The sequence below is a fragment of the Melanostigma gelatinosum genome (genome assembly GCF_949748355.1).
Source record: "Melanostigma gelatinosum genome assembly, chromosome: 14".
Lineage (NCBI taxonomy): Eukaryota > Metazoa > Chordata > Actinopteri > Perciformes > Zoarcidae > Melanostigma > Melanostigma gelatinosum.
This window is the reverse complement of record NC_136647.1, coordinates 16,984,068-16,999,723: the sequence shown is the minus strand read 5'-3', so window position 1 is coordinate 16,999,723 and position 15,656 is coordinate 16,984,068.

The window sequence follows — 15,656 nt, the reverse complement described above, 5'->3', positions numbered from 1 at the left end:
ATATATACAGTATGTTTAGTATTCAGTGTGTTCAATAGCCTCTTTGCTTGACGACAGAAAAAACGATCTATACCCTCACGTTCTAGCACTTAGTTAGTTTTAGAAATTCACTTTATTCATAGGCAAGGCAAGTTTATTTGTATAGCACATTTCAACAACAATGCAATTCAAAGTGCTTCACATAAAACCATTAAAAGCATCAAAACATAAGGCAAAAGATTTAAAAACAATTTAGAACATTGATTGAAACATTAAAAACAGTCATTACAACACTAAAAAGCAGTGTAAGAAATAAAATACAGTAGTAAAATGCAGGAAATTGATAAATATATTAATTGAATGTGGTTCAATTAAAGGCAGCAGCAAACAGAAAAGTCTTCATCTTGATTTAAATGAGCTGAGGGTCTCAGCAGACCTGCAGCTTTCTGGGACTTTGTTCCAGATATGTGGAGCAGCAAAACTGAACGCTGCTTCTCCATGTTTAGTTCTGACTCTGGGAACAGAAAGTAGACCGGTCCCAGACGACCTGAGGGGTCGGGATGGTTCATAAGGTAGCAGCAGATCAGAGATGTATTTTGGCCCTAAACCATTCAGTGCTTTGTAAACCAACAGCAGGATTTTAAAGTCAATTCTTTGCTGGACAGGAAGCCAGTGCAAAGACATCAGAACTGGGGTGATGTGATCCACCCTCCTGGTCTTAGTGAGGACTCGAGCTGCAGCGTTCTGAATCAGCTGCAGCTTTCTGACGGACTTTTTACAGAGACCTGTAAACACACCGTTACAGTAGTCCAGTCTGCTGAAGATAAATGCGTGGACAAGTTTTTCCAAATCCTGTTGAGACATAAATCCTCTAATCCTTGATATATTCTTCAGGTGATGGTAGGCAGATTTTGTAATTGTCTCGATGTTCAGGTTGAGGTCTGAATCCATAACTACACCTATATTTCTGGCTTGGTTTGTGGGTTTTAACATCAGTGATTGAAGCTGAGCGGTGATTTTCAATTGTTCGTCCTTGGTACCAAACAATTACTTCTGTTTTATCTTTGTTTAATTTGAAGAAAATTCTGGCACATCCAGTTGTTGATCTGTTCAATGCATTTACCCAGCCCATGGGTAAGGGATGGGTAAATAAAAAAGCCCTGGGATGGATCCGGAACCTGCTGGAGAGAGTATACTGTATACTGTACTTTTAGGGCACCAAAAATGCGTATATTCATCCGTGGCTGAAAATAGGCCTCAACAAATGCACTATGTACTCCTGTTAAATGATGTTAAACTACAGTGCCCAGATGTTTTAGGACATGATAGACTTGAAATCAAGCCACACGTTACTGTAAGTCATGTTTAGTTTCATTTGAATAATCCAGTTAGCTCAATTTCAGCAAAAGGTCATTTACTGTAACCGTTCAGGTATAAAAGGGGGAACATCTGTCACTCGTCACCTTTTTGATCCTGTTGAGGTTCTGGCAGATGTTGCCCTCGGCGGGGCAGATGCGAAAGGTGTAACAGAAAGAAAAAAAAAAGCAACGACATCCAGGAGCTGTTCTCTCAGCTTGGCGAGAAGCCATTTACTGCACCAGGGAGCTCTCTTTGCAAACTCTGGAGCTCTTTTTTTTTCCCCCTGCCTCCATCTGCCATAAAATCATTCTCCAGTAGGTTAGCGGGGAATAAAGGATTGCATTGCACTCGTGACTCACCGCCGACATGCAGAGCAGATCACAGGATCGATAGCCGCCCTCGGTCTCTCTGCCCGCTGGGAGAGATAGCTCTGTCGCTGACACTGAAAACGTTACCTCTGAATAACGCTGTTTGAAAGGTTCCTAACATTTCTGTCTCCTGGATCCCAAGGCCCATTTTCCCTGTTAGATTACAGATAAGAGTCTTGCTCTGCATTTACTCTCTCGTTTCTGTCACGTTAACGCATTAAATACACATTTATTATCTGCTGCTCAGTTCTTGCCAACCACTCCGCTGGAGGCCCTTTTGTGATTTCTCAGTCACTTCAGTTCAATCAGGAGAGACTTGTTTCATAATTTAACAATGATTTATTATACAAGCTTCAAATATGAAAAGTGCAAAGTCTTTGGCGATTGGACTCAATCCTGAAGTACTATCACCGAGGGTAGGGATACTGAGGTCCAACAGGCCTAATCCCCAAAAAGACATGTATTTATATGAACAAATAAATACATACCTTACCTACTGCTGTGGTGACTTTCCTAAGAAAATAGACAATTAGTCATGAGAGAAATCTAAGGGTAGAACGTGAACGAGTAGATGTTAGACCAGAGGTGAGAGGTCCAGTATAGTCAAAGCAAAGGATAGAGGAATGTCACGATGGACTGCAGACTAGGATACAGGGGTCTGGAAGACCGCAGAGACAGGATAGTGCGGGTCTAGATAGCCCCTAGTGGAGTATGGCAGGATTTCAACAGATCCCGAAACATATGGCGGGGTCGGCCCTGCGGAGGGTCCGAGCGCAGGACTGGATAGGTGAGGGTCAAGCTAGACCGCAGACAAGGATAGGTTGGGTCCTATTTAGACCGCAGCGTAGGATAGGAATGGTCACGCTTAGACCACAGAGCAGAATAGGGGGGTTCAAGAGAGAACGTAGAACAGCACGGTTGGGGGTCTTACGGCCCCCGCATGTTTGGGGTCTCACTGCCTCAGCACAACCAGACCGGGTGAGCTCACCCGGGAAACTAGAACGAATGTCATACTTTGACAGGTCTCGCGACTCGGACCGCGAAACAGAAATGATGTCATATCTGACTGCGAAATTAGAAATTAGTCAACTCTGGACGGGTCTCTTATCATACGGACCAGGAAATTAGAAACGGGGCACCTCAGACCCACCTTTTCTTTTAGGAGAGTAAAACAGTCCCGTCGGACCAGGAAACCGACACGTTAAGCCAGGTCACGGTCACCTAGGAAACACAGATACGTTAAACCAGGTCACGTTCACCTAGGAAAACAGTCACGATAAGCCAGGTCACGTGAGACCAGGCGATTGGGAAACAGTGTTAGACCAATCAGATGGCGAAAACGGTCGAGTCACACCAGAGGAATAGAGCAAGGTAAACGAAGCAGGGAGGGCACGGTACCGAACCGTGCTGAGAAATCCATTAGTACGCTAGCGACATGTCTTTCGAGCTATTATAAGGAACACTTCCAGAAGGATACACTGCTATGAACTACCACGAATAATGTGACCGAAACCCATAATAGAACAACCAACGTGACCATGTCACCACCACCAGTTATATGCATTCCTTACTGGATTTTACGGCTTCAATGATCTTTGATTCTCGAGGATGGTGTTGAAATCGGGGCCGATGTACGATGTGAAGGCAGAGGATGACCAGCGACCCAATTTTTTAGGGTCGTAGCGGAGATGCCTTGGTTAGCCGCTGAAGTAGCGGCCCCTATTCTAAAAGAGTGCCCTGAGTATAGCTGAGGCGATGAATGAAGTCTAGTGAGGACAACTACGAAATGAGAGTTAAACCAATTTTTAGAAAACAGACCATTACCTGGGGTAAGAAACAGGGGAGACGTGGGGCACGTAATAGGCCTTAACTGTAGGAACTTAACCATGGATTGGAACGGGCAAAACCCAGAGTCTATGCGAGCCACAATCACTGAGCAAGCACCTCCGCATTTGGAATGCTTGAGCCATAAGTCATAATGATCAGTATGAAAAGTCAAATCGGCAAAAGTGATGTCTATGTCAGAATTGAAGGAATTAGACGAGGTCGTAAACTCGCCACACCTGAGGAAAGACCACACCTGAAAGACCACACCTGCATAGAAAGCTAACGAAAACACCGCCTCAAGCAAGACATCAACGTAGGGGGCGAAAACACCGGCTCGGAGTACGGTAAGCATCCTGTGCAATATCGGAAGCGTGATAGGCTGTCTACGGACGGGAAGGTGAGGAGAAGACTTAGCAATACCTTTTAGCAGTAATTTGATGGCTGCATTGGAAAACAAACTAGCTGCTGCAGGATCATAGCACCTAATATTAAACTGAAGGCCGGCAAGCAAACTACAAATATATGACAGTTTAAAATGCCGAACATCCACGCAACAGCAAATGAAGGCACAAACTGTGTTTATGAGAACAGGTTTAAGAGGCATGCCAATGGTAACACAAAACCAAACAAAAGTACTCCAAGCAAAATCATATGTCTTTACAGTAGAAACTGCTAATCCCTTCCTCATATATTACCTAGCTGCCTCCATATAACCTCCCACGTGGCTTTGCTTTACGACAGCATCAGGGTGTGACATGAGGGCACCGTTATTGACACGGGACTGGCCTCTGGGCAGATGTTCCGGAAAGCCTGGAATTTAAAGCGGGAAAGCGAATCAGCCAGAGTATTAAATTGACCTGGCACATGGCGGGCGGTGATAATGAAGTTGTGGGTGACAGCTGCCCAAGTGATGCTTCTCATGAACGGCATGATATCTTTGGAAGAAGAGCGCCCTCTATTGATAATATCGACAACTGCTTGATTGTCGCACATGACAGAGATGCGCTTGCATTTCCAGTGCTGCCCCCAGACAAAGCAGGCCACGGCCACGGGGTAAATCTCATACAGTGCTGAGGAATTTTCAAACTTTGCAAAAGAGGGGGGCCACGGTTCCGCAAACCACTGGCCTTAATAGAACCCCCCAAAACCCACAGATGGGGCGGCGTCTGTGTAAAACTTCAAGGAATCCGAGGAATTCACCAGATCCTCGTAGAAGAATGTAACCTCATTCCAGTTATCGAGCAGACGAGACCAGAACCGCAGATCAGAGCGACACCCTTCATCCAGATACACTAGATCGTGCAACTGGCTCACGGAAGATGCCGTGTCGAGCAAGCGGGAGATGAATGATCATCCCTGTGGAATGACGCGCATGGCAAAATGAAGATGCCCCAGCAGGGAGAGTAACTGCTGTTTTGTTACGTTATCAGCCGCGCAATATGACTTCGTAACCTCACGGATGCGCTGCAGTTTCGCGATCGGGAGAGATGCTTTCATGTCTATCGTATCGAGCATAATGCCCAGGAACTCCAAACGTATGTCTGACCCCACGGTTTTCTCATCCGAGAGTGGAACGCCCAGGGAGTGGAAACACCGTTTTAATTTACCTAGCGAAGAGCCTGAACCATCGTGTGGGGCATCCACCAGCAGGAAATCATCCAGCAGATGGAGGACAGCTGGGACCCTGACTCTATTGAGTAGTATCCAGCAAAGTGCTTCGGACACTTGGTTAAAGATAAATGGGCTGCTTTTGCACCCGAAAGTTAACCGTACCCCAAAATAGAACTTGGAATCCCACCTAATACCGAAGAGATGCCACTGGGACGGATGGATCGGCACAATTTTGAACGCATCAGTGATGTCTGCTTTGGAGAGCCATGCGCCTTGACCGGCTAGTTTTATTAATTCAATGGCATTATCAACCGAGGCGTAATGGAGAGAGAATAGCTCGGACGGGATAAGGCTGTTAACGCTTGGCAGTGGGCAGGAACGAGGCGCGGACAGATCGAAGATTAACCTTTTCTTCCCCGAGTACTTACCTGTGGCTACCCCTATAGGACTGGTGCGAAACACGGCGAATGGAGAGGACTTGAAGGGGCCAATCACGTAGTTTTTCTTAACCTCTTTCTCGATCAACTGAAAAACAGTATCTGGGTCAACTACCGCTGACTGCAGATTCTTAGCCACATAAGTTTCCGTAGGCATAGCAAGGACTCCCACACGGAAACCTTGTGACAAGCCCGTAAGCAGATAGTCTACGAACACAGTCAGGATGAGAGGCAAGTTCAATCGACAGTGACTGGAGGTTTATTGGTGTCGAGGGATGCTGCGTCAAAATGTTTTTGAACCACGATGTTTCCCTCCCCGTGGGGGAGGTCTGGCTGCCCGGTGGGGGCAGACTGACCGGGGGTGCGCATCCTTGCAGTTGCTGCAGATGTGAAGATAACGACAGTTTTGAAATGTACACACGCTTTCATTAAAATTCACACAACTCTGCATGTAATTTTGACTAGGCACCTCACGCCCAGCGAACGTTGGCTGAAACACCGCCGCAGGACACAGCGGGGCTATGTGGCCCGAATTCCCGCACGAACCACACAAAACCGTTTGTGTGCCACCCGCGACCAAGACCAGTAACTCGGTATCCAGCACTGACCAGTCCAACCGGGAGTTATACTGCGAAATATACAGGGCGGCTTTGCTGGAGAACGCCTTATGGTACTGGTAAAATATGCTCCTTGCATATTTCAGCTGTAGCTCGCCGATCAGTGCCATGTAGGTGTCTAGCTCCTGTCTTCTGTCTGGGTAGACCGCACATATCACGTCCCGATAAACCCCGAACGCTACCATGAACTGCCCAATTGACAAATCTCTGATTAGCCTTGGATCTGTCGATTTAAACACTGGTTACCACTGCCGGCTACGCTTGTATCACACTCGGGGGAGGGCAGCATTATGCTCATCAAATTGATGTCTCTCCCCTGCAGGATTTTAGACCTAAGCCGAGGCGTAATGTTAGCTGCCTGAGGGATGTACTGCCGATGCCAGCGAATGTTCAGCTACTACCAACTGCGAAGAAGTGGAGGCCTGGCTCAGCATGACGGCTGGTTGCCGCATGGAGTCCTGGGTGGCTGTGATGGTAACTGATGCCGGCACCAGAATTGCCGCATTCCCCAGGGATTGCAGGCGCGCCTCGATGGCGTGCATGGAGCTCACCAGTGACTGCAGAGTGGAGATGACGGCATTGTCTGTATTAGATGGGCCCGGAGTTGCTGGTGGAGCAGGATTCCGAGACAGTGCCTCTATCCTCTTCGCCTGTGGTGCTTGGGCTGAGCCGGTTTTCTTCGCTCTTTTCCGCCCTGGCGCAGCCGCTGGTAGGGGATCTACTGGCTCGCTGCTAACTGTGAGCCTCAACAGCTCCCGGAGCTGGGATAGCGGAAGGCCTGGTGCTGGATTGATGCCCCGACCTTCCAGCTGGGCCAAGAGGGTTTCTTGCTCGTCTAGGTGGGAGCCGCTACGCCGCCCGAGGCGAGTGCTTCTGCGCCGGACGCCCGGCGGGCTGCATGCCGGCTCCGGCTGGCTCTCAAGAATGTGACTTGCATGTCTGACAAACGGATCCGAATCGGAGTCCGACATACTCAGTATCAACAAACTGCTATGATGCAAAGGTTAAACCGCTGCTTAACGCTCCTGCATCTGCTTAGCTGAAATGACAACTGACAGCAGCAGAGAGGAGAACACTATTTAACGTTTGACAGCAACGATATGATTGGCTTGAGGAACCGGTGTGCAGAATCTGGTTGGTTACTTAAAAGTGCACGCCCCCAATCAGCTGATAGCGTAATTACAAGGAGAGGAAAGACAGAGATTACTAGTGCGTGTCTTCCTGACTGAACTTGCGCTTGAGCTACATTTAACGTGACAAGTGTCATGTAGTTACTTTTTTGACTTTTTCTTTTGAACCCTTTTAGATTTAATTTCATCTATTATATCCTATTTTGAATACATATAATGTTCGATACTATAAGCCCATTCTCAGGTGCTCTGCAGATCTACAGATAAATATTGAACTAGAAATAAACAATGAATACAATTTAATACCCTTATATGTGATCCTATTTCTGTTACTTTCTTCAAAATGAAAATGAGCGTATATTTAAGGTGCAGACTGAAAAAAACCCACCAACAACAAAAGATTGTATGCATTATAATGTGAGATGTGAGGCTGCTGTTGATGTGTGGAGAGAGAACAACCCGCAGGTCTGACTGCACCGGCAGCCGGCTTCTTGTCTTGTTGTCATGTATACCAGACACGACAGAGCCACATCACACACCCATGATACTGGGAACACGCTGCACCACAGTGAATATGGACAATGTTGAGTATCTGATTGTTGTTTTGTGCTTCCAATGCAGTCCTGTCAGACGGTGCTGAGGGCTGAGGTGAATGTCTTTGAGCTCTGTTCACATGTGTCATCTCTTTCCGCCGCCTTTACTCTAACGGTCTCACTATCTGTCTGACTGCTGAGCTCCCGAGAAACTCTCGAGCCAGAAAGCGTGTTCTGTTACTATGACAACAGGCAACCGTGGTTTGCATTACTGCATATTAAACAGTTCTTAACACGGGGCTTTTTGACATGTATTGCTTTTTTTTCTCCTTCTGTTTTGACGTGTTTGAAAACATAAAAGCGATTTCTTAATGTGCTGAAACGTTATCAGAAACGCACAATAAATGAGCCATGATATGGTGAATCTCGCTGCACCCTTAGCCAGTCCGTAAGGCACCCCGAGGGTGCACCCGCTGTGGGAGCCGCTGATGTTAAGACTTAATGGAAACTGGAAGCACTGGCTTTAGTTTTGAAATGGATGGAGCTCTAACTGTAATCGTGAGTTAACAAACCAACGCGCCTGTAGGGGCGCAAACAACCAAATAAACAGCCTCGTGCTTTAAAAAAAGTCATAGCTGTTTGTGAAGAGACTTTGTGTACGACTGCACTCTGGGGCATGACTTCAATCACTTTCTGACCTCAGCCCTTTCCATATTGTTCCTTCATGTTAACCTGTATGAGAGTGTTTAGTGTGTGGTTTGATTAACCAGAACGACCAACCGTTCAGGAGACCTTAAAGTTAACCCATATTTGACTCCCGCCTGGCCTAAAGACGCAGATATCTTCTTCAAAAGTTAACACAACTGTATGGTCTTCTGATCATCAGACAGCTAACAAACAAAGGTGATCCTCAAAACGTGTCCTAACGCTCTCACACAGGGTAATGTGAAGGAAAAACATGTTCAAATCAAAAGGGCTGAGGTCAGATAAAGTGCCCTCTTTGCTGGGCCTACAGCATGTGATGCGGCCTAAATGTTGTCCATGTGAGGACGGTACAGTACAGTAGCCAATTAGTGATGTGTGAGCAGAGAGTATTCTCTCCTAACACTCAGCCCCCCCCCCCAACAATATGCAATTGTGGTGATTTTGTCTCCCTTCCCTGCCTCCAGTATTTCTGTCCCATATGTTGTTGGACGGAGCAAGTCTGCTCAGTGGTGTGGAAAATTACATCATTAATTGGGAATCATCAACGAGGAATCTTTGATAAGTAATTTAGCGAGTCTTCAGTGGCTGTGGGGGATGAGCTCTAAGCTGAGAACAACTCCCTCGCTATAGTCTATTAAAGGATAAGGCTGGCAATATTCTATAATTTTGTTATTGCCAAAATATCCCATTTACAAAAAGAAAAAAATAACTCCTTATCTGTCTCTCAATGCTTTCCCATTCCCCAACCCTGTCCTCGGCTCTCAGCCTGAAGATATAATTCCGTACTTTAATTTCTTAGCGATTGTCAAACGGGAATGAATATTGCATTTGTTGGGGACTATTTTCAGCAGTGTATTAATACACATTTGATGCACTGGTGAGTATTTCCAGCTGCAGAACACTGTATGTGGGATTGAGTCACAGTGGCCGTATTATGAAGGAACAAGTCATCCAGTGTGACTTTTAATAACAATAGAGTTCTATCGCTCAGACGAATAACATATATCAGGCTTTAACTACACAGTAAGCATTGTCGATTCATTATTAAATAGAAGAAACATTCTTAATGACAGCCTTACTGCCACTGCTGACCCTCCAACATGTGGCGATGCTGAGCGCAAACACCTCTTCCTCTTTCACTTCCCCGTTTCCCCACTCGTCCTGCTGTGCCGGCCTGCTCTGTGCCAAGAACGCTTCACATCTGCCTCTGCAGGGCACAAATCATGGCTGCGATGTAGATTTAAGAATGTGCGCCTCTGTAAATATTTGGTTGTGCCTTGGGGGGGGGGAATACCACTCCGTAAGGCAAAAACAACAAGAGTGTCCCACTGAGTCCTCGTCCCCGGCAACTCCAGCAGGAAGAGAAGTAGGAGAAACGAGGACAGTCATCGCTTTCATAAATATCGTTAAATTACCCACAAGGACAAACAGACTACACAGAGCAGTTAGGATTCATCAGTTAGCAGGCCGTGTCATTTAAGTTGAATTTGTCAGCCGCTTGGTGGTTTAATTGAGTGGCCTGACTCATTTCATCTCGTCAAAATGACTGTTAGCACGCTGTAACGGATCACTACCCTTTGCAATGCGGTTAGATGGGTTGTTGATCGCATGAATAGGAGAAAATGAATCCTTTTCCTTCCTTCCCATTCATGTTTATCACCTTTTCAAGACTTATTTCCTTTTCCTCCTTGCCCGTTTAAGTGCTGCTTGACATGGTTTACCCATCTACTGCGTATTTTATGTGTCTCTAATGCTTAGACAATGCAGCTGGATGATTGGTTGGAAGGGAAACGAGCACTGAAATGTCTAATGACAGAGAGGGAACGTGATTGTGTTTGTAGTTTGAGGGCCCCATAGAAAGGTGATATGGTTTGAAAGCTGACAATGTTATTGTTCTCACAAAACCCATTTATTTTTACTTGACTGTGAAATTTCCCGCTTTTATAAGCAGTCCTTTGAACATCACATGCTTTTCTCAGTTTTATCTGGCTGTTTAAAATTGGATGATGTGACAGGTAGGGGAATTTCAACTTCAGTTCTTTAATCTTTATACTGGAGCAACTCTGAATATGTAAATGTGTTTAAGATGAAGAAAGCTTTGAGACATATTTTTGGTGAAAGTGGAACAGCCCACTGTTGCAGGCTTCACACGCTGTACACAAAATGTATTACCCACAAATGATTCGGTGATTGTGTTTTATGAGGTACTTCCATTGTGTCTTAGGGGTCTTCGTGAAAATGTACTGCAATGATTTATATCCCCCCCCCCAAATTTCTGGTTTACCTAAAAGGTTGTAAAAAAAAAAACCCCTGAAGAACTTCACCATCCAAAACCTTCAATCAATCTATCTCCCCCTCTACAGTGTTTATGGGCTTCAGTGGTGTCTGATGGTATCCTGACTGACTTCAATCATGTTTGTCAGATGAGCAAAGTTTTTGAACTGACGCATCCGCAAGATAACGACTCTGCGCTGCAAAGAGAAAGCGATGGCTGCCTTTCTAAATCTCGTGGCGAGTAGCATCTTAAGTGGACATATATGCAATGATTCATTCAAAAGGGTGGAAATATTTTGGTGACTGACGTCGTGTCGTTCACAATTTTGGAGCTCATGCAGGACTTTTGTCTGGTGCTGTTTTGAGATGTGTATATATTTTCTCTGAAAGTTTTAGAAGAAGACTTTAAGAAATCCTATTTTCTAAATCGGTTTTTTACTTGCACACTGTTTTCTGCCAAAGTTCGTCGAGTGTTGGTTATGTCGAAGAGATTTGTTTCCGTGCTCTTCTCACTGGTTCCACGTGGGCGGGACTCAGATCGAAAAGGGAAGCCACGTATTTCCGTGTACCAATCAGATTTTAGCGATATTATAAATCAGGCAGTTGTTCATAGCTGATTTAAAAATAAAAAGATTAGCTCTTCTTTTGTATTAGATCCTTAATAGACAATAGCTAAGAGTTTTCCTTTCCAAAGTTGAACTTAATTGTTAGTCTGACAAGGATATCGGGCTGCAATGCTGAATCGGTGGAGTGCTCCTTTGAGACAGTGAGGTTGAAAGTGGAGAGCAAGGTCTTGTATTCTTCATGCTTTGCCTCTTGTAGGAATACTTCACGCACAAAATTTTTCCGGCCAGACGGTCCCAGTTTGTGTGTTGGCCACTGGCTCATCACGACGACCCGGTGATATCATTTAATCTAATTACTGAGGAGGATTGCCAGATGAGCCGACTCTTAGCCAATTCTGTGTGCTTTTGCCGCTGACATGTGTGACCGGTGACAGATGCAGCTTATTTACTGAAGTGCACTTGGTCACATCGATGTGCTTGTTTGTGCGCCTGCTCTTCGGTTGGCTCTCTTTTCCCTGCAGCGACAGTACAGTGGCTGCACCCACCGACACGTCTCGTTCACGGTACATCATTGGTAGAGCTTCTTGTTTCCCAATTAGTGCTTGTCTTTCTAAAAAGATCATTCTCGCCTCTGTTACATTCATTTGACTCTTATCCTCCAACCAATGATCTTATGAATGCTGCGCTGTAACGTTGGCTATCCACGAAATGTAGTTACACTTAATGCAATTTGACTTGTGAATGAGAGCTTAAATGGAGAAGTAGCTCGTGTTTGTTTCATTCATTGGCAAACAAAGATCTGGTTCATGCTTTATTTTCCGTTCTGACTTGTTCCTGTTTCAAATTGCCATCAACAGCTGCATCAATACTGCGCTTTCATGCTGGGGATGGAGAGGCGTGTTTCCTGCGCCAGCTGCTACAGTTCAGCAGGCAGTTTTTCTCGCGTATCTTGACAAGTCTTTCGGTGCGGTCATTAAGGTTTTGTACCTTGCCTCACACCGTTTCCAAAAAGTCAATATCGGAGCCGTTGTAGCTGTTCTGAGGCGGCGGTATGAATGTAATCAATGCCAGTTTTCTCACCAGCGGTCGCAGCTTTAGAGGAAAACACAGGAGTGAATGCCCTCTCGCCGTGAAAAGACTCCCCGCTCGTGGTGAATCACACATTAAACGGGCTCGAAAACCTGTTTACAAGAAGAGAAGTGTAACACATGAATTATTACCCGGTCACAGTGTTGATTAAATGGCAGTAAAGACAAACTAAACCACCCTTCACTCCACTGCTTTGCATGGTTTACAGCCTGACCTGACCTAAATATCACTGGCGGCCGTCTGCTGTTGCTTCTTATGAAAGAGCAGGATGATAATGATCACTGAACAGTAACACTGCAAACCTCTTTCAACTCCAAATAAAACAGCCACGGACATATTCTTTTGTGTTTGCTTTCCTTCCATCAGAGAGGAAGTTAAAAACCCACAATAGATATGAAAAAGAACCTTTACTGTGCAGTAAAACCAATGGTGGGGGCTTTAACGTGAGCTTCTAGACGTTGTAGCCAACTGTATTCTGTGATTTAGCATCCATATGCTCCCCCCCGTTCTCACTATCTGCTACTCTCGTTTACCCACTGGGTGGAGGAGCTATAAATTAAAGTGGGGAATTACTGCTAACTGTTGGAATAAATTAAGGCGCTTTTGCGTCTGTAAACACCGTCTGACTGCGTAATTACACTCCCACTCCCACTGAGACGCCATGGAGAGGGAGGATAAGGAAGGAAATGCAGTATAGATGGAGAGCTGTGGCAGTGGGTGAGAGAGGAGATGAACGAAACGTCACGGGGGGGGGGGGCAGACTTCAGATTCACGCCTTCGCTGAGTCCTGGTCACTGGATGATGGGCACTCCTACAGATTAGGGGGGGAAAGGTGACTTCGAACATCATGATCGCAATCACCATACTGGTTATTACGTCTTAAAGAAAACATACTGCCACTATACTGCAAACTGCAGTTTCCTCTGGAGTTACATTCAGTTTCCTGTTTTTCTTCTGTCGGAAAAATGTGTTGGAACATCACGCAACACCGAAGCTCTCGCTCAATCTGCCGTCGAATCACAACATGGCCGCGTAAATGGCAAATCACATTTAGCCGCACTACAGTTCACTGGATGGACTGAAAGACACTTTATCACAAAAGGATCTTAACAGCCGGCTATAAACAAAAGCCGGATACGCACGGGCTTCGAGGACAGCAGCGTCATCAGCCTGAGCGCGTGGCCTGCGTTATGAGGACCAGGTAAATTGAATTAACACATTTTGAAAACATGATATCAACCGCTTGACAAACCGTGCACTCAAACTAGGTCGTTGACATTAGCCAGTACAACACAACTGCCTTATCCTCCCAGTGCCTCAACATGCAGCTGAAGAAATGAAGCTCAGCTCACCCGACTGTATGTTTGAACTGGAGCTGTGAAAATCACCAGTCAGCCAGCAGAGCCACTGAAATGTCTGGAGCTTCCAGCGTGACAGTGATCGGACCTGTCGGTGACTTGCATGCAGAGGTGCGGACTTGAGTCACTTGACTTGTACTCGATTTGGATTTGAGTCACAAATTTTACGACATCAGACTGACAATATCAAAAAAGACTGTACTTGGACTTCAACACTAACAACTGGTGACTTCACCTGGACGTGAGCCTTTTGACTTGTTGTGAAATACTGGATACCGTCAACTTATTCATTTAAAATGTGTGCCAGGAATCAATGAACTTCCCTTCTTTTCCTAAATCAACGCTAACGACACATAATTCCCCCGAGCAACTGAGTTTGAACCAATTTGACAGCATCCAGTGGAGTTGCAGGAGAGAACCATGTAGAACTGACATTATGTTGCTTAGCAGCACAGTTGGAAAACAATTACACCAAGCGTGATGTTGAATTGCAGCGTGCAAAACGTGTGAGTGGAAGATTACAGACGGAGAGGCAAATGTCATTACAATTTGTTGAGGGAGCGCTTTATGACTTGTTTAAAACTCGAGACTCAGCGTTTAGGACTTATCGGTCGTAGCCCTTGACTCAGGACTTGAGTGCAAAGACTTGTGGCTTGCTTGTGACTTGCAAAACAATGACTTGGTCCCACCTCTGCTTGCACACACACATAATGACGGATAGCTCCCCTGCCGGTGTAGACATGTCTAAGGAGTGCACGCTTTCTGCTCAACTCTGGTGTCACACAGTTTGAGCGAGCACTTTTGATAAGCACCTGTGACAACTACAAACAAGCCTACTTACTCCTCGCCTACTTAAATCATCTGTCACATGTTTTATGAAATCTTGGCAGCTTACTGACAGACAAAATTGAGTAGCTGCATTTTCAAGCACAGATCACACGCCTGGCTTGATTGAGGGAGGTAGAACAGTTTGCTTATGCACACATAGGTATATTGGGAAAGAGTGGCTCAATCTGTGCCACACCTAATCACACCGGCCGTTTCATGGGAGGCTTTCAAGCCGACAAGTATTGTTTTTTTGATGCACAAATGTAAGCAGCAGGTCTGAGCTCGCCGGTGGGATTCACAACATTCGGTTCCTCCCGCGGCGAGACACGGCCCACATCGCTCTGGGGACCGGAGCAGATGTCCAACCAATTTGAGGACCACTTCGAAAACACTCTCCCCCGTCAAGGCTCGGAGTAAAGAGTGCCACGATTGGGCAGACTAGTAACCTGCCCAACAGATCAGAGTGGAGCTCTAATTACAAAAAAAAAAGTATAAATAAATAAAATGCATCAGTGTGACAAAAAGGTGAAGCGACTGAGACCAGACAGAGCACAAATATGTAGAACTGAAAAATGCAACTGCAGAGACTCTCCTGGGGATGTTTTCCATTCAAGGATTGATTTCTAGATCCAGACAGACGGAGAGATGGATGAATGGATGAATGGATAGATAGATGGACGGACAATAATCTGTATCATATTTTGCATAAGTTCACACTACAGTTACACAGGGAACAGCTGACGGAAAGAGAGAGAGAGAGAGACCTGTGAAATATGCACCGTGTCTCACTATTATTCAAAGGACACAGAGGAAAGGCTTTCTCAAATGTGTGCCAGCCTCCTCCTCCCTCTCTTTTAATCCTCTCCATCCTTTTTTTTTTAAGCCTCAGTCTTTCTCTCCTCTGCTCCTCTTCTCCCCTTCTCCAGCTTCAGCCGGCACATTGGAGAGATTTTCTCTCTCTCTCTCTCTCTCTCT